General features: G+C 35.6%; 1 protein-coding gene across 3 annotated transcripts in view; it reads right to left on the bottom strand.

Annotated features, from left to right (window-relative positions):
- The window catches only part of yellow-e (L-dopachrome tautomerase yellow-e), an 85,362-nt gene extending 69,264 nt beyond the window's left edge, over positions 1 to 16,098 (bottom strand). The window contains exon 1 of one of the 3 annotated variants that reach the window (XM_067760796.1): positions 16,077 to 16,098. The gene's annotated coding sequence lies outside the window, so the exon portion shown is untranslated. Of the gene's footprint in view, positions 1 to 11,792; positions 12,079 to 15,794; positions 16,018 to 16,076 lie in introns of those variants that run through there. The other 2 variants (XM_067760794.1, XM_067760795.1) reach the window with 2 other exon arrangements.
- Positions 16,099 to 25,241: the final 9,143 nt, after the last annotated feature.

Genomic DNA, 25,241 nt, shown 5'->3' with positions numbered 1-25,241 from the left:
TATTAATTAAAATGCAATAAGTTTTAGTAATTGAATGGCCGTTAATATTTACGCAGCATAAACAAATATGCAACAAAATGAATTAAGATACCAACTAACCACTGAGGGGGTCCTCATGGACCGGCCAGTTCAACCTACCTACCTACCAACATATAATAAATAAACCGTTGATTTAAGATTTTTGTGTTTGATTCATGCCGGCCATCTGTCTTTATAAAATTTTTTTTTCCCCAGCTATGCTTGGACACAGGGTATAATAACTTTGATTGGATAACAGTTGGTTGTACTGGTATAAAGGAATAGAGATAGATATCGACATTCATATGTCAAAATCATCAGTATCGAAAAAAATTTGATTAAGCCATGTCCGTCCGTCCGTTAACACGATAAATTGAGTAGATATTGAGATATCTTCTGAAATTCGGTATACGGGCTTACCAAGAATAGATTGGTATTGAAAATGAGCGAAATCCGGCGATAACCACGCCCACTTTCTCGAAATCGAAATTTTGGAAAAATGGAAAAAAATTTTAAATGTTCACAAGTAAGGAAGGCTAAGTTCGTGTGAAACCGAACATTACATACTCAGCTGAGAGCTTTGGAAACAAAATAAGAGGAATCACCATGTAGTAAAATGAACTTAGGGTAACCCTGGAATGTGTTTGTTTGACATGGGTATCAAATGGAAGGTATTAAAGAGTATTTTAAAAGGGAGTGGGCCATAGTTCTATAGGTGGACGCCATTTCGGGATATCGCCATAAAGGTGGACCAGGGGTGACTCTAGAATGTGTTTGTACGATATGGGTATCAAATGAAAGGTGTTAATGAGTATTTTAAAAGGGGGTGGGCGCTAGTTCTACAGGTGGACATCTTTTCGAGATATCGCCATAAATGTGGACCAAGGGTGACTCTTGAATGTGTTTGTACGATATGGGTATCAAATGAAAGGTGTTAATGAGTATTTTAAAAGGGAGTGGGCGCTAGTTCTACAGGTGGACATCTTTTCGAGATATCGCCATAAAGGTCGACCAGGGGTGACTCTAGAATGTGTTTGTATGATATGCGAATCAAATGAAAGGTTTTAATGAGTATTTTAAAAAGGGAGTGGGCCATAGTTCTATACGTGGACGCCTTTTCGAGATATCGCCATAAAGGTGGACCAGGGGTGACTCTAGAATTTGTTTGTACGATACGGGAATAAAATAAAAGATGTTAATGAGTATTTTTAAAGGGAGTGGACCAGGGGTGAATCTAGAACGTTTTTGTACGATATGTGTATCAAAAAAAATGTGTTAATGAGTATTTTAAAATGGAGTGGGCCTTAGTTCTATAGGTCGGCGCCTTTTCGCGATATCGCCATAAAGGTGGGCCAGGGGTGACTCTAGAATTTGTTTGTACGATACGGGATTCAAATGAAAGGTGTTAATGAGTATTTTAAAAGGGGGTGGGCGCTAGTTCTACAGGTGGACATCTTTTCGAGATATCGCCATAAATGTGGACCAAGGGTGACTCTTGAATGTGTTTGTACGATATGGGTATCAAATGAAAGGTGTTAATGAGTATTTTAAAAGGGAATGGGCCGTAGTTCTATAGGTCGACGCCTTTTCGCGATATCGCCATAAAGGTGGACCAGGGGTGAATCTAGAATATGTTTGTACGATATGGGTATCAAATAAAAGGTGTTAATGAGTATTTAAAAGGGAGTGGGCCTTAGTTCTATAGGTCGACGCCTTTTCGCGATATCGCCATAAAGCTGGACCAGGGGTGACTCTAGAATGTGTTTGTACGATATGGGTATCAAATGAAAGGTTTTAATGAGTATTTTAAAAGGGAGTGAGCCTTAGTTCTATAGGTCGACGCCTTTTCGAGATATCGCCATTAAGGTGGACCAGGGGTGACTCTAGAATTTTTTTGTACGATACGCGAATGAAATGAAAGGTGTTAATGAGTATTTTTAAAGGGAGTGGGCCTTAGTTCTATAGGTCGACGCCTTTTCGAGATATCGCCATTAAGTTGGACCAGGGGTGTCTCTAGAATTTGTTTGTACGATACGCGAATCAAATGAAAGGTGTTAATGAGTATTTTTAAAGGGAGTGGGCCTTAGTTCTATAGGTCGTATAGTATTTTTAAAGGGACTGGGCCTTAGTTCTATAGGTGGATGCCTTTTCGAGATATCGCCATAAAGGTGAACCAGTGGTGACTCTAGAATCTGTTTGTACGATATGGGTATCAAATGAAAGGTGTTAATGAGTATTTTAAAAGGGATTGGGCCTTAGTTCTATAGGTCGACGCCTTTTCGCGATATCGCCATAAAGGTGGACCAAGGGTGACTCTAGAATTTGTTTGTACGATACGGGAATCAAATAAAAGTTGTTAATGAGTATTTTAAAAGGGAGTGGACCAGGGGTGAATTTAGAATGTGTTTGTACGATATGGGTATCAAATAAAAGGTATTAATAAGTATTTTAAAAGGGATTGGACCTTAGTTCTATAGGTCGACGCCTTTTCGCGATATCGCCATAAAGGTGAACCAAGGGTTACTCTAGAATTTGTTTGTACGATACGGGAATCAAATAAAAGTTGTTAATGAGTTTTTTTAAAGGGAGTGGACCAGGTGTGAATCTAGAATGTGTTTGTACGATATGGGTATCAATAAAAGGTGTTAATGAGTATTTTAAAAGGGAGTGGGCCTTAGTTCTATAGGTCGACGCCTTTTCGATATATCGCCATAAAGGTGGACCAGGGGTGACTCTAGAATGTGTTTGTACGATATGGGTATCAAATGAAAGGTGTTAATGAGTATTTTAAAAGGGAGTAGGCCTTAGTTCTTTAGGTGGGCGCCTTTTCGAGATAACGCCATAAAGGTGAACCAGTGGTGAATCTAGAATTTATTTGTACTATATGGGTATTAAATAAAAGGTGTCAATGAGTACTTTAAAAGGGAGCGGGCCTTAGTTCTATAGGTCGACGCCTTTTCGCGATATCGCCATAAAGGTGGACCAAGGGTGACTCTAGAATTTGTTTGTACGATACGGGAATCAAATAAAAGTTGTTAATGAGTATTTTAAAAGGGAGTGGACCAGGGGTGAATTTAGAATGTGTTTGTACGATATGGGTATCAAATAAAAGGTATTAATGAGTATTTTAAAAGGGAGTGGGCCTTAGTTCTATAGGTCGACGCCTTTTCGCGATATCGCCATAAAGGTGGACCAAGGGTTACTCTAGAATTTGTTTGTACGATACGGGAATCAAATAAAAGTTGTTAATGAGTATTTTAAAAGGGAGTGGACCAGGGGTGAATCTAGAATGTGTTTGTACGATATGGGTATCAATAAAAGGTGTTAATGAGTATTTTAAAAGGGAGTGGGCCTTAGTTCTATAGGTCGACGCCTTTTCGATATATCGCCATAAAGGTGGACCAGGGGTGACCCTAGAATGTGTTTGTACGATATGGGTATCAAATGAAAGGTGTTAATGAGTATTTTAAAAGGGAGTAGGCCTTAGTTCTTTAGGTGGGCGCCTTTTCGAGATAACGCCATAAAGGTGAACCAGTGGTGAATCTAGAATTTATTTGTACTATATGGGTATTAAATGAAAGGTGTTAATGAGTATTTTAAAAGGGAGTGGGCCTTCGTTCTTTAGGTGGACGCCTTTTCGAGATATCGTTATAAAGTTAGAATGTGTTTGTACGATATGGGTATCAAATGAAAGGTGTTAATGAGTATTTTTAAAGGGAGTGGGCCTTAGTTCTATAGGTGGATGCCTTTTCGAGATATCGACCAAAATGTGGACCAGGGTGACCCAGGTCATCACCTGTCGGGTACCGCTAATTTATTTATATATGTAGTACCATGAACAGTATTCCTGCCAAGATTCCAAGGGCTTTTGATTTCACCCTGCAGAACTTTTTCATTTTATTCTACTTAATATGGAAGGTGTCACAGCCATTTTACAAAGTTTTTTCGAAAGTTATATTTTGCGTCAATAATCCAATCCAATTACAATTTTTCATCCCTTATTCATATTTGGCATAGAATTATGGCATTTATTTTTTATTTTTCGTAATTTTCGATATCGGAAAAGTGGGCGTGGTCATAGTCGGATTTCGGCCATTTTTTACACCAAGATAAAGTGCGTTCAGATAAGTATGTGAACTAAGTTCAGTAAAGATATGTCGATGTTTGCTCTAGTTATCGTGTTAACGGCCATGCGGAAGGACAGACAGTCGACTGTGTATAAAAACTGGGCGTGCCTTCAACCGATTTCGCCCATTTTCACACAAAACAGTTACCGTCATAGAATTTAGGCCCCTACCAAATTTCACAAGGATTGGTAAATTTTTGTTCGACTTATGGCATTAAAAGTATTTTAGACAAATTAAACGGAAAACGGCGGAGCCACGCCCATTTTGAAATTTTCTTTTAGTTTTGTATTTTGTTGCACCAAATAATTACTGGAGTTGAATGTTGACATAATTTACTAATATACTGTAAAGATATTCAATTTGTTGTACTAATTGTCTTAAAAAATTTTTTTTAAAAAGTGGGCGTGTTCGTCATCCGATTTTGCCAATTTTTATTTAGCACACATATAGGAATGGGAGTAATGCTCCTGCCAAATTTCGTCATGATATCTTCAACGACTGCCAAATTTCCGCTTGAAAAACTTTCAAATTACCTTCCTTCAAAGGTGGGCGGTGCCACGCCTATTGTCCAAAATTTTACTAATTTTCTATTTTACTTCATAAGGTCAACCCACCTCCCAAGTGTCATCGTATTATCCGACTTTGGTAATGAATTATCGCACTTTTTCGGTTTTTCGAAACTTTCGATATCGAAAAAGTAGCGTGGTTGTGGTTATAGTCCGATTTCGTCAATTTTAAATAGCGATCTGAGATGAGTGCCCAGGAATTTACATAGCATATTTCATCAAGATACCTCAAAATTTACTCAAGTTATCGTGTTTACGGACGGAAGGACATGGCTAAATGAATTTCTTTTTTCGCCCAGATCATTTTGATATATAGATTAGTTTATGCCATTATGGATTACCGTTATGCGAACAAAATTAATATACTCTGTGAGCTCTGCTCAGCTGAGTATAAAAATTTTTGGAATATGGGCATGGCACCACCCACATTTAGAAGAAGAATATTTGCAAATTTAACAAGCCGTTAAAGATATTACATTGAAATTTTGCGGAGACACTATCCTTGCTAAATTATATAGGCTGAGTGAAGATAATCAAAATCGGCTAAAGATCACGCCCACTTTTCCTAAAGGTCTGACCTCAACAAAGTTTGCAATAACTATGGTAATCTACCAACAACAGCGCATTCAAGTGCACAGCTGGGTGTGTAATGTTCGGTTCCACCCGAACTTAGACTTTCTTACGTGTTTTGGTTTTTTTTTTAATTCACGCGCACTTATTTTTCGATTTTTAATCGAAAAGTTATCTATATGTTAGCAAAACGTTCTCGAGTTGTCATTTAATAGTTACCAACTAATTATCAAAACGCTATCGATTATTTATAGAAGAGTTATCGATATAAAAGTGTTCGAATCTTTATCCAACAGGTATCGATTTACTGTCGAATTATTACCAATTTGTTTTCGATGTGTTATCGATTCGTTACCGAAAATTCATCGAAGTTTTGTCGAAAAGTTATCGATTTGTAATTGAATAGCCATACATTTATTATCAAAATAGTTTGCTATCGGAAACAACGATTTTTTATCGGCGTCTCTTTTATTCCTACCGATTTTTTGACGAGCCAATTGATCTGAAGTCAATATATTTATAACATTGGTGGAGACCAAAGCCTCTGATGCACAAAAAAAGTGGTGAAGGTAGTTTGCATTATATTACGTACTACGCGATTTTGCGAAAAATAGTTCACCGGGGATATATTGCACACTTTTGTCGGGGTATTTATGCGGTTTGGATATTTGGCGATAGAGTTTCATGAGTCTGCTGCGTATGAAAAAGTATTTTGGAAAACTTCATCACTGGTAGTTTTTGATTGGCTCACAAACTATATTTAAGCCAGATAACTGTATTCATATGCAGAAAAGATGTATCAATTAATTTTGATTACAAAAACGAGCTGTAAAATATTCTCTAAAAATAGTTTTTCTTTTGCGAGTTTTCGGCCAAAATAAAATGTTTTACATGCATAAACCGCTCCTTCCTACTATTTCATGCTTAGATCTAGATGTTTAAAACTTGTTCGAGTAATTCGTGGTCTATTAAAAAAGTGACTAACTGTAATTAAATATAAAATGTCCATTAGTTTGGTTTCAGCTTTTAAACACATTTTTGCTCTAATCGTTAATAGCATTTTTTATTCTAACATGAATGCAAATCAATACCAATGTTATTTATTTCTATGTAAAATATCACATTTCATGTATTACTGTAAAGGTAAAAATAATTGAGAAGTATTTACGCAAATTTCCATGTGTGGTTTTTACAAAAGATGTGGAACAATGGTGTGGCTGTTATTTCTCATGTTGTTTTCCGGAATCAACACGGTGTGAGTTTTGCATTAGATCTTTCAAGAAAGAATCGGTACATTCACCTTGCCAGTCATGTCTCTATTGAGGGATATATATTAGAGACTGTGAAGGCGTTTATCTATTTGGGAACCAGCATTAACAGAAAAAACAATGTCAGCCTAGAGATCAAACGGAGAATAACTCTTGCCAATAAGTGCTTCTCTGGACTGAGTAGGCGATTGAAGAGTATAGTCCTCTCTCGACGAACAAAAATAAGGATAGTCAGTCCACACTGCAGTTTGAAACCAAATAAACGGAGAGCTCCACTGAGTTGGCAGAAGCAGGTGGGGAAGACTTGACCTCCATTGGTGCTCCCAATTGGCGTTAGCTATCGCCAAACTTTCCCACACTGCTCTAAAAATAATCGCTAACTGTTCCAAAGATAGTAACGAGTTGATTCCGAAGTTATTCCGAAATAGTCCCGATCTCGTAGCTTACATCGACTTATATCGTCAATAAGCATAACATCATTGGTCACGGTCACTACACTTACAGTTATTATCATTAATTATAAGAAACAATAAATGTAGCAAGGGGCGTGGGCTCCTTCCTATGAAAATTGTTTACAAATTATTACCCAAATTCATCTAAATCATACAGCCACTGTAAATAGTTCAGTTATAAAATTTATAGAAGTATTTTTCTTTTAACTATCGAAAGTAAAAAAGAGGAATTTTATTGGCGAAATTGGGTAAAAATTGCCACTGCCATGATCGTTGCTTTACATGCCGTTGCCATCACAGGGAGAACCCTAATATTTTCAAAATTACCCTTCTTTCGAGCCATTAATTGGTTAGTTATCCCAAAGTGGCACTTATAGGCAAAAGTTACTCTCCGTTGCATTTCTGGGCTGCACTTTTTTCGCAATATACTGTATAAAAGATATATCTTGAGCTACTCTTCCTATATGTGCTGTGTTACTTTTAAATTTCTCCTAAACATTCATAGGTTTGACCCTGTTAAAATAATACGCTTATGATTCTGATCCATCAAAGTGTGCATTATACTAAATAGCATGAAGCCTAAGTCCGCAAAAGGTCATCCCATAAAATATACACTTGTCAAAGTCATATACATTTTGTATTTAATTTTGCTTTCAACAAGTTTTCATCTTTTGTTTTTGTTTATTTTTTACTTTACTTTGTTATTTAATTTCAATTCACTCATTTGTAAGACATAAATAATTTCAAGTTCGTTGCTTAAGTCTTTTGTTCGCCAACATATAAGAGAAGTACGCGTTTCAAAACGATTGGTCATTGACCATTATACATCATGAATTTAAATTAGGTTAACCCTTGAATTGCGTGAATTTTGTTGTAAAGCCTTTGTGACAAAGTATTTCAAGTATTTTGCTATCTAATGGTGTTTTCTTTTCTGAAAATATTGTGGCCCTGTTAATTCTTAAGAGCTCTCTTGTGAGTTCATTTAACAAATAATTTTCTACTGAGTAATATATGGGTCTCATTACTGACAAAAAAGAAACGTCTTGCATAGCTCCAGATGGCATAGTTCAAAAGTTAGAATCCGAGAGTGCAACATGAGGGCGACATTTTATTCAGAAAAGAAAACGCTATAAGTATCACTGACAAATATTATAAGTGTTAACTGAGCTAGCATGGAGCATGAATGAGCAATGCATTAGAGTGGGAGCTATTACAATTGGGTATATTTTCAAAAAATTTCAAATTAATTTACAATTTTCTTGAACCAACATACAAATTATTTTCTTAGTTCTGTAAATAACTTGACAATAACTCAGTTCATGTTTACGTAAAGAGATATAAAACATTTTTAAGTTGACGTTTCCTTTAATAAATCAAAACAAAAAAGGCAATGCCTCAGGCCTCTTTTTTGCACTACGAAAATACAAAACCATACCACAGATATCTAATAACTCCAAACATTTCTTGCTGCAAGTAATAATTTCAACATTTTTTACCACATAAACATGTATCAAACAAAAATTGTATGCATACAATACATAGTCAAGGTCGCAGTCTACAGTCAGCTATTTCGATTAAGTTAAATTACAACAAGTAAAGGTGTTTAAGTTCGGGTGTAACCGAACATTATATACTCAGCGTGAGCTTCAATTGTACATTTCATTTAAGATAAATTACTTTTCTACATAACACGTTTAAAAAACATGTGTCACCATTTCCTCTTACAATAAAACTTGATAAGTGAAATATGTATCATTGATTGCAAACTATTTTTGCTCAATTATAGCTTATTATTCTAGTCTACGACTCTTTTATACTTGTTATATATCTAAGTTGCCGTGCTCCTTAAGCGATCCCATCCATTTTTACTAGAAATATTTTCTACTATAGGGAAAATTTGTGCACCCAATTTTATTATGATCCGTTAATTTTTTTTCGAGTTATGGATCCCAAAACATAGATAATTGCTTAGAAATAAAAGAGGCCACACCCATTTTCAAAAATTTTATTGTTTTCCAATTTAATGTTATAATTCAATTTAAAAAGTAAAATTCTGTTGATACAAAGCTCTTTTTCGCTAAGATATAGCTTATTATTTCCATCTACGACCCTTTTAAAAATATTTTATATAAAAGTGGGCGTGTTCTTTAACCGATTTCGTTAATTTTTCTTCAAAGCATTCCTTGTAGTAAACGCAACCTCTCTGCCGAATTTTGTTACGATAGGTTTAACGATTTTTGATTTATGATTAATAATATCTGTAAAATTGATTTTATCACAAGTGGGCGGTGCCACGCCCATTTTAAAAATTGTTTTTCAAATTTTTATCAAAAATCTCAATATCAGTCCGCACGTCAAATTTCAACATTCTAGGCGTGTTATTTACTAAATAATCAGGCTTTTTAGGTTTTCCAAAATGTTATATATATAAAAAGTGGGGGTGGTTATCATCCGATTTCGCTCATTTTCAACACCAATTTATTCTGGGTCCAGAAAAGCTCGTGTATCAAATTTGGTGAAGATGTCTCAATATTTACCCAAGTTATCGTGTTAACGGGCAGACGGACGGACGGACATGGCTCAATCAAATTTTTGTTCGACGCTGATGATTTTGATATATGGAAATCTATATCTATCTCGGTTCCTTTATACCTGTACAACCAACCGTTATCCAATCGAAGTTAGTATAATCTGTGTGCAAAGCACGCTGACTAAAAAAATCATATAGAATCTATCGCAATAGGATTGGTCATTGACTACAGACACGCGAACTCTTTTGCGCAGGCGCGCGTTTATATGAAAATTTGTAATTTTAGAATGTGAACTTTTATGCCACCGGCTGCTGTGTTGGAGCACAAACAATTAAACATACAAACACTTCCATAAATACCAATTGCTGTTTAATAGCTTTTCCGTATAAACATATGTATGTGTTTGTGTTAGTTTATCGGAGGGACTAGCATGCAAATTTTATTGTTCACTTCATGGGTGTGAATGTGTTTACCAACATTATAAAGCTCTTTTAAATTAGTTACTAAACCTTTTTTTGATTGAGAAGATGATAACAAAAAAACAAAGTGAATACGATGTGTATAAACAATGTAGAGCAATATTTTAACAATGAATGATTTTATTTGTATACCTAGTTGTACTTAGGACTGAAGGTGTTATAACTATGATCGCTTATTGATGGTTTGCAGCAGTGGGGACGCTTAGAGTTTGATACAGGCCTGCGATAGAGCGGAAGAGTTAAAGGCGGTTTAACATAAACGCTTTGGTAGCGTTTTTTCGCTTTGACGCTTTGACAGCAGCATAATATAGCAATATAACGCCTTGCCGAGTGTTTGCTGTGAGCTTTAAAGCTACCTTAGTGTTTATGTAAATCCCGCTTAAGCCTCTTTGCCGTCCTTAAAGCATTATTTTTGCAGTAGTTAGAGTACTTGACGGTGCTTAGTAGGCACGTCCAAATATGGGAAAGGCGAAAAAGAATTCTTATACTAAAACAAAATTCCTTAATTTGTCAGATAGCTTGATGAAATTTTGGTCAGGTGGTATATTTAGGTGTCCGATTGTTGATTTGTCGGAACCAACCGGAGCGGAGAAAAAGAGGATTTTTGTCACTTATTCTTCATTTTAACAGTAAGAAGTTTCGCAGGATAACTTATATCACATACAACCGATTGTTTAGATAAAGGTTTAACGTAATTATACTCAGTTGAGCAGAGCTCACAGAGTATATTAAGTTTGATTGGAAAACGGTTGGTTGTACAGATATAAAGGAATCGAGATAGATATAGACTTCCATATATCAAAATCATCAGGATCGAAAAAAAATTTGATTGAGCCATGTCCGTCCGTCCGTCCTTCCGCTGTAAACACGATAACTTGAGTAAATTTTGAGGTATTTTGATGAAATTTGGTACGTAGGTTCCTGAGCACTCATCTCAGATCGATGTTTAAAATGAACGAAATCGGACTATAACCACGCCCACTTTTTCGATATCGAAAATTTCGAAAAACCGCAAAAGTGCGATAATTCATTACCAAAGACGGATAAAGCGATTAAACTTAGTAGGTGAGTTGAACTTTTGACGCAGAATAGAAAATAAGAAAAATTTTGGAAAATGGGCGTGGCACCGCCCACTTTTAAAAGAAGGTAATTTAAAAGTTTTGCAAGCTGTAATTGGGCAGTCGTTGAAGATATCATGATGAAATTTGGCAGGAACGTTACTCCTATTACTATATGCACGCTTAATAAACATTCAGCTCCAGTAATGATATGGTGCAATAAAATGCAAAAATAAAAGAAAATTTCAAAATGGGCGTGGCTCCGCCCTTTTCCGTTTAATTTGTCTAAAATACTTTTAATGCCATAAGTCGAACAAAAATTTACCAATCCTTTTGAAGTTTGGTAGAGGCATAGATTTTATGACGATAACCTATTCTGTGAAAATGGGAGAAATCGGTTGAAGCCACGCCCAGTTTTTATACACAGTCGTCCGTCTGTCCTTCCGCATGGCCGTTAACACGATAACTAGAGCAAAAATCGACATATCTTTACTGAACTTAGTTCACGAACTTATCTGAACGCACTTTATCTTGGTACAAAAAATGAGCGAAATCCGACTATGACCACGCCCACTTTTTCGATATCGAAAATTACGAAAAATTAAAAAAATGCCATAATTCTATAGCAAATACGAAAAAGGGATGAAATATGGTAATTGGATTGGTTTACTGACGCGAAATATAACTTTAGAAAAAACTTTGTAAAATGGGTGTGACACCTACCATTATTAAGTAGAAGAAAATGAAAAAGTTCTGCAGGGCGAAATCGAAAGCCTTTGGAATCATGGCAGGAATACTGTTCGTGGTATTACATATATAAATAAATTAGCGGTATCCAACAGATGATGTTCTGGGTCACCCTGGTCCACATTTTGGTCAATATCTGGAAAACGCCTTCACATATGCAACTACCACCACTCCGTTTTAAATTTATTCATTAATACCTTTAATTTGATAACCATATCGTACAAACACATTCTAGAGTCACCCCTGGTCCACCTTTATGGCGATATTTCGAAAAGGCGTTCACCTATAGAACTAAGGCCCACTCCCTTTTAAAATACTCATTAGCACCTTTTTTTTTTGATACCCATATTGTATATACAATTCTAGGGTCACCCCTGGTCCACCTTTATGGAGATATCTCGAAATGGCGTCCACCTATAGAGTAGTTCCAAACCAAAATGCAATAAGTGACTAATAACAAGTTCCTAGATACATGAGAAAAAGTGCTCAGTCTTAAATGAAGGCACATTTTCAAATGAGACTTATGATATTATAGCAGTCATGAAAGAACACACATATAAAAAATTACATTCATCTGACAACTAGATTCGAAGATACGGTGAGTACACGGATGGTTGTGTACTCAAGAAAGTGTGATTGAATTTGACAGTTCGCTTCTTACGAAAAGTACTATAATGTCAGTTTTAAAATAGCTTTAACTCATTTAAAAACAAACTCTCCAATTTTACAAACTTTTTAAAAAATTTAGGAAAGTTTTCTTTTTCTCTAATTTTTTAATTTTGAGATAGTGAGTATTGTGGGGGTCTCCTCTCGGTTTTAGGGTAAATTTAATGATGCATACTTCGAAGAAGAACCTAAGCTAACCAAACTTTAGGCTTTGTTATATTTATATCTTGGTTTAATTCAAATGTGGTAATATGTAAAGGTCCAGATCGAAACGAATCATATTTTTATGAAATTCACATATGATATGATGATATTTTTAGTACTGATAGCAGTAAACTGTTTAATACAGAACCGCCCTTGATCAAATACTCGTAAGAAGACATTTTTTGAAGCGCTATGATAATATTTAGCAGCAACACTCAGGCGTTTCATTACAAGAACGGATCTGCATCAAAAGAAGACCTTCGTCCTCATCCGTAAAGAATCAGTAACATCTTTTGTCAACTTACGCCCGAATAACGCACTTATCAGAGCCAAATATTCACATCAAATCTGAACAATCTTTTATAAGGGATATATGCTATATACATATATGGCCGATCTCAACGCAATAGTATATGCCGTATACGTAAGCATTCGGTAAAATTTGAAGCTTATATGTAGCTGTTGAACTTGGGCAATTGGAACAATCGGTGGTACGGGGTAAAATCTATATATATTACAAATCTCTAAAATTTTTTTGGACATTAATACGTGCTATATATTGGCCTTAATTTCCTATTTTTACTTCCTTTAAATTAGGTCGGTTGAATGTTTGTCCGCTTTTCATAAAAATATTGCAAACGATTTTTCAGTAACTTCTCATTGAGCTACAAACGTGAAACTTTCCACATAGGTTAGAACACCGTGATCGAAATAATTAGATAAGAATTTGAAAATTTTCAAACTAGACTTTAAGTCACTTCTCGATGAGCTACAGACTTGAAATTTCAAACTTAATTCAGAGGTCGATGATAGCCGATGACACGATACAAAAAGATTCGCTAGGGGGCGCACGGGAGAGGCCGAGAAAATTTAAGAAAAGGAGAAAAAAATTCCGTTAGGTGGCGCACGGATCGATATATTTAGATAAGAATTTGGAAATTTGGTATTTTGAGATCGATTTTAAAGTAACTTCTCATTGAGCTACAAACATGAAACCTCAGAGACAGGTTAACACACCGTGACAAAGGAACAAAAGTAGATAAAATTACGTTATGTGGCGCACGGATCGAAAAAATTAGATAATAAATTGGAAATTTGAAACCGGGTTCTAAGTAACTTCTCGATGAGCTAGACGCTAACAATTTAGAGATTAATTCAGAGGTCGATGACAGCCGATGACACAATAAACAACGTTTCGCCAGGGGGCGCACGGACTGAGATATTTAGAAAAATCAAACGGGACGGAGGGAATTTTGGGATTGATTTTTAAGTAAGTTCTCATTGAGCTACAAGCGTAAAACTTAACAGATACGTTAAGGCACCGAGAAAATGTAAAAAATATTTATGAGAAGTAAGAATATAAAGGTGGAGCGCAATTGATTGACTAATAATATCTCCTTTCCTACCAACCTTCCAATCAAAGTAATGTGCGCTCCACTTTTATATTTTTATTTCTCATAAATATTTTTGCAATTTCTATGTCAAAATTTCAAAATTAAAGTTTAGCAAGAATATTTCTTTGGCGGCCACCGTGGTGTGATGGTAGCGTACTCCGCCTATCACACCGTATGCCCTGGGTTCGCACCCCGGGCAAAGCAACATCAAAATTTTAGAAATAAGGTTTTTCAATTAGAAGAAAATTTTTCTAAGCGGGGTCGCCCCTCGGCAGTGTTTGGCAAGCGCTCCGGGTGTATTTCTGCAATGAAAAAAATTTGTAATCAAAAGGAGCACGACGCAAATTGGAAGAGAAGCTCGGCCTTAGATCTCTACGGAGGTTCTCGCACCTTACATTTATTTTTTTTATTTTATTTTATTTTAAGAATATGTCTTTATATAAGGAGATATTTTTTCGCAGATTTTTGTCCATTTGTATAAAGGAAGAGCTTAAATTTTTTTAATTTTATTTTTTTATTTACTTCTCATAAGAATTAGTACATACATAGGTGTTAGAAAGTGAAATTAAATCTTATCCATATCTCAAAAAAATCAAGAGTGCACTTATTGGATTTTGGCTTGGAGCTCCTCTTATAGATATGTATTATTTTATTGCTGTTGTACTTCCAATTTTTATGCTTCTCTTTTGCGCTATGAAAAATCGTCTTGAGGACGCCGTTCGGAGTCGGAATAAAACAAGCAGGTCCCGCCAATTTGTAGGAAAAATTAAAAGGAAATTGGAAGAGAAGCTCAGCATAAAATCTCTTCGGAGTTTATAGCGCCTCACATTTATTTTTATTTTTTATACTTATTGTACTAAACACTTAGCCATTTTCATTATCTTAGCAATTCTGTACCACTGAAAATCTGTCTAAAAATACGAGATTTTGTTTAAAAATCCCTAACACCAAAATCAAAGTGTAAATAATTGAATCTCCAAGGGAACCTATTATGTGCATACAAATGCTTTGTGTGTGTTACCATAAGGGCTTGCAACTGGGTATTAATGCTTTTTTCACACGAATTTCTCGCTTGTTAAAAATAGATATTAATTAGATTTGTTTTGTGAATTTTAAATTGTGGCCTAGATTTGTCCTCAGTTTAGACAATGTCCATGTTGACTACTAAATAGCAATTTAATTAATAATTTTTTGTTTTTATTTTATTTTTAACGATCGCACTCGTTTTGGCAAGGAAAAATTCACATATTCATTGAAAACAATTTCACATAAGAATTATCGTAAGATCAAGCTAAGCCAGTGTGCGTCTAAGCCGGCTAGCTATTAAAATATAGACCATCTGCTGTCTAATTTATTTTCACTTAAACAAACCGGAATAAATAAAATTAAATAAACCAAAGCTAGATTGATCATACGAAGATTAAATTAAAAAAACACAAAGTAAAGAAATTGAAAATGAACGGACGTGATTTGGCCCAAATAATTTGAACTCGCGTCGCATTTGCTTATGGAGCGCATCTATTTTCGCAAATTTTTAAATTTTTTAATTGATTTTTCTTCCACACTTCTTTTCGAACACTTTTTGCGCACCATTTTAAGCAAATACAAATTTTGTTAATTTTATTATTTTTTGAATACCATATTTTTTTCATAGTTATGGAATGAAAGAACTCTAACACTTTAAACTATTAAAAATTTTATCGAAAACACTAACCTGCGCGTAATTTTACTCAATAACTTTTTTTAAAAGATTTTATATTTTAAAATCCGTTTAAAACTTTTTTTATATAAAAATTCTTTACAACTATTGTTGTTTTTGCTTTAATTCAAAAACCGAAAACTGTTGGTTTGCCCGTTCAGTTAAGTGCACTTTGTTGTCCACCAATAAGCCAACACCTGTAAAACCGTCAGTTTGCTTAGATGGCTATAAAGTAACTGTTTGATTATAAATTACTACGCTCAGTTTAAAAGTAGCAGCAAATAGCCACGAACTTACAAAAGTAATACAAATCAAAACAAAACAAAAATATCAGCTAACAACTGTAAACAATAAGAGCAAACTAACAAACGCTCCTTGCTTAAGCTGAGTTGCTGTTGTTTTGATCGCCTTTTATGCCTCATTCAACACTCGTACCCACCTTGTTAAAGTGGTGAGTGCAACAAGATTAGCAAAATCAAACTCAGTTGTCTGTATGTACTCGTTAGGTAGTTCGCAAGTTAGCGCGCTCTAAACGTTTGACGATCTTGTTGCTGTTGTAGAGGCGCTTGGTACCAACACGAAGTTGTTGAAACGCTGTTGAAGATTATTAGCGCGAGATTTGCGGCACTCAACAGTTTTTTATAGTATTTGGTTTATAAATTGAACATTACGTTATTAAGTAATTGAGCTGCATTTGTTCTTCTTTCGTTTACTTTTAGTGTCCGGGTGGCCGAACTTAACTTATAGTGATTTTACTTAAACAGGTGGCAACCTTGTAAAATAATTATAAGTAGTAACTCTCAAGTAAAAGAGCTTAGAGTATAGCATGTTAACTGTGCACATATATGTATATACATGTATATACGAAATTAAACCCAAGTGGTTTAAGACGTTTTCGAGATATTAGCGCGTTTACAAAGAAATATATACAAGAAGATTGCGTGGCATCCCTACTTAGACCTAACTATTTTGGGATACCCGTTATGGCATAACTAATTTAATTTTTTATTTTTAATAATAGAGTTTCAAATGAAGCGAAGTTGTATATACAACATTTTCTCCAATTTGATCTAGCCGTTTTTGAGATAAAATCTTTGTTGAAATGCGACATAAAATACATTTCGTTTAAAACCCATATTTGCGTATACCATTTGATTTTTAAAAAACTTGAGTAGGTGGCATCCTTGAAAAGTGATTTTCGGGGACAAAATACCATTAAAACCCTTAGAATGTAGTACGCATTCTATTAACCAAATTGCATTTAAATCAGCTGAGCAGTGCTTGATATTTGGGGATACGAAAAGGAATATGTGTAAAAAGATTATTGGCAACCCGACTTAAAAATGTATTTGTTTAAATGCTTAAAAAATATCCTTCATTGGATATCAATGTCGACCGACTTAATTAACTTTCTAAATAGCTTTAAATAAATGGCAACCTTTCAAAGATATCCTAAGTGGTAACACAAAATTTCCAAATTTCATTAAAATCAGTTAAGCCGTTTCCGAGATAGTAGGGTATGCATAAGTGAGTATATATAAACAGCTTAAGTGGAAACCCTGCTTACACATTTTTTTGTTGCTGCACGCCCTAAAGCAGCTTTCGTTTGACCCCAATTTAGAAATATCATTTTTTTTATTTCAAATAAGTGACAACTTTTTGGAGACATCCTTAAACAGACTCCATATCGGACCAAGGTAAGAACTTGTGATTTAAATGCCCGATTACAAGCAAATTTGGTACCAATGTTTCGGCTACGAAATGTTGAGATAGGCAACATGCACTCAGATCCATGCTTGACACCGTGGGTTTGAACCTTCCATTGATCGGTACTCACTTTAAAGCATTTTGAATAATCCATTTTTGAGTAACTTCCCGCGAAGCTAGAGCCTTGAAACTTGGAACACACATCAGAGCACGACGACAATTCTACTTGACCTCCCGATAACCGAGAAATCTGTAACTTTAAGCATGGCTTTGGGCTTAATTTAGGATAAAAGACCTTTCTAGATGGAACATGGATCGATACATTTAGAGATATTTAGAAAGCTATTTACAACATGTGGAATCTTGCTACCGCTATTTGAGTAACTTCCCGTAAAACTGGATTATTGAAATTCAGAACATACTTCAGAACTCCATGACAGTGCGACATGAGGAAAAAATGTGTTACTAGGTGGTCCAGGGATTGTAAAAATTCAAAAAATCATTCGAGTTTGCAAATTTTTATTTCGAGTTTAAATAAAACTTTGAGGTTTACTAGGTTATAATTTTTAGAATAAAAGGCTTTTCTATATTAGACAGGCATCGAGATATCTAGAGATATTTAGAAAGTTCATTTATAACATGTGGAATCTTGCGACCGCTATTTAAGTAACTTTCCGTAAAGCTAGATTCTTGAAACTAAGCCTATCATAACGAAACATTAAGGATACAAATTTTCGCTAGGTGGCCAAGAATCGTGAAAGTTAAAAAAAAAATCGCCCGAACTTGAAAATTTTGTTTTCACGTTTTAAGGTACTCTCCAATAACCCAGCACGCTGAAACTTTTATTGAGACTTTGCACTTTATAAGGTTGTAATATTAAGGATAGAGTTTTCTAGATTGGATAGGGATCAAGATATTTAGAGGTATTAAAAAATTCCACTTAGAGTTCTGGAATTTTGCGATTGAATTTGTATGAGGAACAAAAATTTAAAGGTGGAGTGCAATAAATAGACTTTCAATATAATCTTTGCTTAGTTTTCCAATATATTTTCCCTCATAAACATAATTTTATTCTATTAAATAAAATAAATGTAAGGCGCGATAACCTCCGAGGAGATCTAAAGCCTAGCTTCTCTTCCAATTTCCGCCGTGCTCCTCTTGATTTCCCCTACAAATTGGCCGGACGGGACCTAGATGGTTTATGCCGACTCCGAACGGCATCTGCAAGGCAGATGAGTTTTCACTGAGAGCTTTCCATTGCAGAAATACACCCGGAGCGCTTGCCAAACACTGCCGAGGGGCGACACCGCTTAGAAAAATTTTCTTATAATTGAAAAACCTTATTTCTAAAATTTTGATGTTGCTTTGCCCGGGGTGTGAACCCAGGATATACGGTGTGGTAGGCGGAGCACGCCGCCTTTTTAGTTTCTCAACAGACATATAACATAATATGAGCCACTTGTTGTGACTACACTGTATTTGTTTGGTCTTTCGCAAGATAAACAACGCAAAAAATTTAAGCGCCAAAACGAATTTGCATACGAGTACTCATTCGTGCAACACATACAGATTTTAAAGAGCTTATCTCGAGTTTACTACGATGGAGAGCAATTCTTAATCTCGATCAACTACTCTCGGCAAAAAATATAATAATCTTGAAACTAAAGTAGCTTTGAGCTCTCTTACTTCATTATTAGGATTAAGTGCTGATAAGCTACAAATTACTTACAATTTATAACAGAACTTTCTTTGAAGACTTTTCCCATATTAGCATAGCTTTTACACGTCGTCTTATGTTATATTATAGTAAAACTAATTAAACCTATACGAGTAATAAAATAAAAATAGAATAAGTGATTAGCCTTTCCCAATGGCTAGCGCTACAAATTAATTTATTAAATTCGCAGGTGGGGGATAAAACATCTTCCGGGAAAGTTGATGAGAAAAATATTTTTATGCGTGAATTAACCCGTTGAATCTCCCGAGTTGTTTTATAGCGGTATATGGTTTTTAAATTTCATAAGACTTTTATATCCGCAAAATCACACAAAACTTTCCTCGCCCATGATAGCAGCCTATTAAGGCAATTGCTATGTTTAAGAGCCAAATATACTTCACTTTTATTATAAAAAAAATGTCTTATTTCTAAGTAAAAAAATATACACACAATTTCTTTTACATAATCATCCAAAAACGCATGGAGCCACCGTGGCGTAGCACTAAATCGCGAAATGCAAATAATAAAATAAAATTTTGCGCACAAATTCATAAAATACGCATGCGACATTTTTACTCTTTTTAGTTTTTAACATTTTCTCGTACAGTGAGTTTCCGACTAAATGAATACATATTCTCATTTGAGCGTATCACGAAATAAATGGTTAAAAATAGATCGATTTCAAGCCCATTTCTTCTGGACAAATTTAAATTGAGTGTTCGCTCGCTACTACGAGACACTACAAATCCTTCAGTTGAAGTAATGTAGAACGAATTTCGAACTAAATTAACCGTTTCGGTGTCCATGCCACTCAAACACTTTTGATGGCTCGGACTCCGTTTTTTGTATAAAAAAAGACTGGGCCCGCATTACGTTTTACGATTCGTGAACAAAACCCATTTTTTAAATCACATTAGCTCTGAAAAAAAAGTAATCAAGTATGGGATTAGACTGGTTTCTACGGGCCACTTGAGAGCAGTGCTCTGGAACAACATATGGAAAAATGTGTTCAATGGTTCCAAATTTTTACCCCCTGAAGATTTTATAACTTCCAAAAACATTTATGTTTATCGGAACAACACCTATCGTTTGAAGACAAGCCGTTTTCGGCGCTGTGTCGTACTCAGTGATATTTTTTAATAAGTACTAAAACTCCTTCGAACTATTTGTGAACCACCGAAACATACATTGGAGTGTCCACAGTCCTACCAGAATCTGTCTGACGACCAAACGGAAAACCCCAAATTAGGTACCGGAACTTGTGTTATAGAATAACTACTATGCCCTCTTGGCAAACACCAGAATTTTTCCTGGACCTAGCTTAATTGTTGCCGCGTTATCTGGCAACTCTGCCGCCTCTGGTAGCTGGAACCTTCTTCTGGCTAGCGCAGGACAAGAACACAAAATGTGCTCAACCGTTTCTTTCTACAGCTCGCACTTCCTACATCTGCTGTTACTTAGGAGGCCTAACTTATAAGCATGTGTCGCCAGTTAGTATATCCACTGTGAGCCTTAAATCTTCTCTCTTTAGAAATATGAGCAACTTAATAAATGTAATATCGTTGGGTTTGCATATGATCCTAGAATTTTGCAGTCTAACTTTATGGTCCACGCCTTTCCTGTTTGATGGATCATAGTAACTCTTGTTCACTTTTGATTTCTCGCAGGCGGATTGGGGCATCTACCACCGGTTCGTCGAGTGCTGTACCGTCCTTTGCCAACTGATCGGCCTTTCGTTACCTTATATCCCTTTATGACCGGGAACCCAATAATTAAGTACACTAATAAACAAAACACATCGGCAAATTTTTACTAAATTTTCCGGATAAATAATTTATGAAAGATATATTTCGTATTTAGAATTCTCTGGTGAGCTTCAGGTTTTATTCATATTTTTTCCAAAACTGACACCTTTATTAGAGCCGAATAAAAAAAAAAAAGAGAAATTATTAGAAAAACTCCATTTTCGCTATTCATAAAGCATTCCATTAATTTTCTCATTTTTGGAAACCTCAGGCATTCAAACCAACGTGATACGCTCTTATGTACTTACTTTTACACAAAATATGTCTGTAAGCATTAAGATATTTGAGTCGCCAAGGCTCGTGCCTGCAATTTTATCATTTTATTTTATTTTAACCCCAGACTGGGCTCATGATATTATTTCTCAACTTGATGGTCAATTAAGCGGTACAAGAATAACTGCGATATCAACAGAGAAAATAAAAGGAATTAATACCGCATTTACTTATCTTTTGTTAAAATAGGTAAAAATTTGCACAATAATGACTTTTAAAAGCAGTTAGTATACGGAATTTATTTTTTATTTTTGGCATTCCTTTGGGCTTTCCGCATTTTTTAGGTTTCGTTAAGCTGTGCTGCCACCTTTCTACTATTAAAACGGAATTTAAATGTCAACTATGTCGAGTCGTTAAAACTAAGTTAGTGAATAGTACAATCGATAAGGCAAGCGACAAAATGTCTCATAGCAACAAGGAAAAGTACGGAAATTCGAGCAGATATAAAATAACATCAGTAAAAAAAACCTCTCAATTGATTTGAAAAAAAAAAAAAAATTAAAAGCATACTGGAACAAAACAGATGCGCACAAACCCACGACGATCATGCTCGATGTTTGTTTGCTACTAAGCTGCTATTTACGGCTGGCCTCATCCTCGATTGCGAAACGAACATTCGCTGCTCCTCAGAAATGAATCGTACGTATTACCTTTGGCTACCGAAAAGATGATAGAGAAGAATACCATTGCTAAACGAAATCGACAAGAGACGATTGATTCCACTAAGCTATCGTTAGGTATTCTCGCGAGTCTCACCTTCTCGCGAGATTCTCGATTCTCGAATTACTCGTAAGGCTCGCGAGCTTCTCGACTTTCAATTCTGGCGAGATTCTCGAATCTCGAAATACTCGTAATACTCGCGAGCTCGATTTCATTGGCTGTTTTATATAGAGCTTACGATTTCTTCTGGAGCACAAGCGAAAATTTCCACAAATAAAAATAAATAAATGTAAGGCGCGATAACCTCCGAAGAGATCTAAGGCCGAGCTTCTCTTCCAATTTGCGTCGTGCTCCTCTTGATTTTTCCCTACAAATTGGCCGGACGGGACCTACATGTTTTATGCCGACTCCGAACGGCATCTGCAAGGCAGATGAGTTTTCACTGAGATCTTTTCATGGCAGAAATACAATCGGAGCGCTTGCCAGACACTGCCGAGGGGCGACCCCGCTTAGAAAATTTTCTTCTATTTAAAAAATCTTATTTCTAAAATTTTGATGTTGCTTTGCCCGGGAGTTGAACCCAGGGCATACGGTGTGATAGGCGGAGCACGCTACCATCACACCACGGTGGCCGCCAATTCCACAAATTTCCACAAAACCACAACTAAAAAACACCGAAATGTATAGAATATTGCCAATGCAGCGACTGAATTGAAAGTCGAGAAGCTCGCGAGAAGCCGTGTTCTCGATGTATTGTTAAAAAAATAAAATCTTGTGAACAAAATTATATGTATAATAAATATGTTTTGAGTTAAATGTTATTGAAAAGCGATATAATACAAAAAAAATCACAAGTAAAAAAAACCAAGTGTATAAATACTGTGCATACAGCAACTAACTTTATGTCGAGAAGCTCGCGAGATTTACGAGTACTTCGAGACACGAGAATCTCGCGAGAAGTCGAGTTCTCGATTTCTCGGGTCTCGAAAACCTCGCTTGTGTTCGAGAAGAAGTCGTAACCTCTAGTATGGGTGACACTTACATTCACGAAATAAGTGCTTCCTGTATGCTTTAAATTAACTGTCTTAGACCCCGTTCTGGAAACAGCCCCGAACTTATCACTAAATAGGGAGATATTAAAAAAAGCCACAAATGTTCCGCAAACAGTCCCCAAAGTAGTAGTCGAAAGTAGTTCTCACCCGGAAAAGGTTCGAAATACGACTTCGTTCATATACATATATGTAGCGTATATTGAAAATATTTTTTGGAGATTAAAAAAAGTTTGGTTTGTTCAGAAAATACTCATTTGTGTGAAATTAATTTCTTAAAGCTTTTTTAAGTGAATCCTTTTAAGGCACTTTATTTTATAAAAAAAACTCTTAACATATTTATTCAAACGAAATAACATAAAAGTACAGTGTATTGACAACAAGTATAGGCGCCACATATATATATATTAGGCCGGGTCGATTTGTGGGGAGGCAAAAAAATCGCCCATTGCTCTGTGAAAATCGTATTCTAGGGATCAAAATAAGAAACTTTGCCGAAGAAACCATACCTCTAAAACGAATTCTGATTTCCCCCCCTTTGGGCCGTATGGGCAAATTTTGAAAAATCCCACTTTGAAATGCCTATGTTTTTTCTTTTTGGAGTTTATTTTTCTCTTTAGAAATTTATTTTTTATATTTAGTCAGAACATATGTAAATGAAAAAATGAATTTAACTTAGTAATAGAAAATAAATTAAAAAAAATTATTAGAAATTAGCGTTTTTACAACCCCCTTTTAAAACCAAGGCATCACTGTGATGCATTTGCATGTCGTAAACATAGTTGTGCGGGTTTTTATTCAACCGTTTTAAAAAATGAAGGTATCACTGTGACATAATTGCAGATCGTAAAATTGCTTGTGTTGTTTTTTTTAAGCCACCACAAGACACAGCAGGTAGAATTGAAATTGCCCCTAACCCAAAAGTTCGACCCAGGGGGGGGGGGGGGGGGGGGCATCAGAATTCGTTTTGGAGGTATAGTTCTTTCGGCAAAGTTTCTTATTTTGGTATCTAGAATACGATTTTCACAGAGCAATGAGCGATTTTTAAATCGACCCGCCCTAATATATATATATATATATATATATATATATATATATATACGGCATCAGCCCAGAAATGACCAACATCAGATGAAACGGCTCTGGCAGTGTTCGAGAAGAAAGTTCTTAGAAAGATTTATGGACCTCTGCACGTTGTTGATGGCGAGTAACGAAGAAGATGTAACGATGAGCTGTACGAGCTATATGCAGACATCAACATAGTCCAGCCAATTAAAACGCAACGATTGCGCTGGATAGGCCATGTTATGCGAATGAAAGATGACGCTCCGGCCAAGAAAGTGTTGCCATCGGAACCCGCCTATGGAAGCAGCGCCCACTCCGTTGGAAGGACCAGGTAGAATACGATTTAAACTCCCTTGGTGCAACCAATTGGCGTCGTTTGGAAGAGAGAAGTAGCGACTGCCGCGCCTTGTTGGACGGCCATAACCGTTTAAACGGTTAAGCGCCAATTAAGTAAGTAAGCTCCCAAAATTAATACCCAAATGAACCTTTGATAATCAAGAAATGATCCCGGGATAGCCCGGATATAATCCGGATATGATCGTGAAATAGCTCCGATATAAGCCTGAAATGATTCCTGAAAACAATCTAGAAATTACCCCAAAATAGTACGGAAATAGTCCCGAACATTTCGAAGTGCTCCGGAAATATGTAGTTCCAAAATGATTGCAAAATGCTACGAAATGATAGCAAAATAAGTAATAAAGAAATATTAAAAAAATTGTACCGAAAATAATAATTACGAATCATAAGGGAATTATCCTCAAGACTGCCCCAAAAAATGCTATGTACCAAAAATATATAAAAATGATCCATGAAATAATAACTACACAATATTACCGAAACCATCCCTTAATTAGACCCGAAATTAGTCGTAAAGTAACATAGTGTTTACGAAAACAATACCGAATAGCTCCGTAAGTTATCTTCATATCACCCCGAAAGCATTCTGAAAGGACCTCTAAAAATTCCCGAAATTATCTCGAAATCTATTCTAAAATTAACTTAAATTAAAGTGCCCCGAAACAGTGTCAAAATACATAGTAACGAAATTATCTCGTGGACTTTCCCGAAGTACTAAGTGAGTTAACAAAGAAAATGTGAAAAGGAGGGTCCTCTGTTATCTTCACTTCTTTAATTTTGTAGTAAAATTCGAAAAAGTGAGTGATGATAATTTTAAATTGGCCAA

The sequence above is a fragment of the Eurosta solidaginis genome, chromosome 1 (assembly GCF_040869045.1).
Source record: "Eurosta solidaginis isolate ZX-2024a chromosome 1, ASM4086904v1, whole genome shotgun sequence".
Lineage (NCBI taxonomy): Eukaryota > Metazoa > Arthropoda > Insecta > Diptera > Tephritidae > Eurosta > Eurosta solidaginis.
The sequence above is the reverse complement of the archived record's forward strand: the minus strand, read 5'-3'. Positions and strand labels throughout refer to the sequence as shown.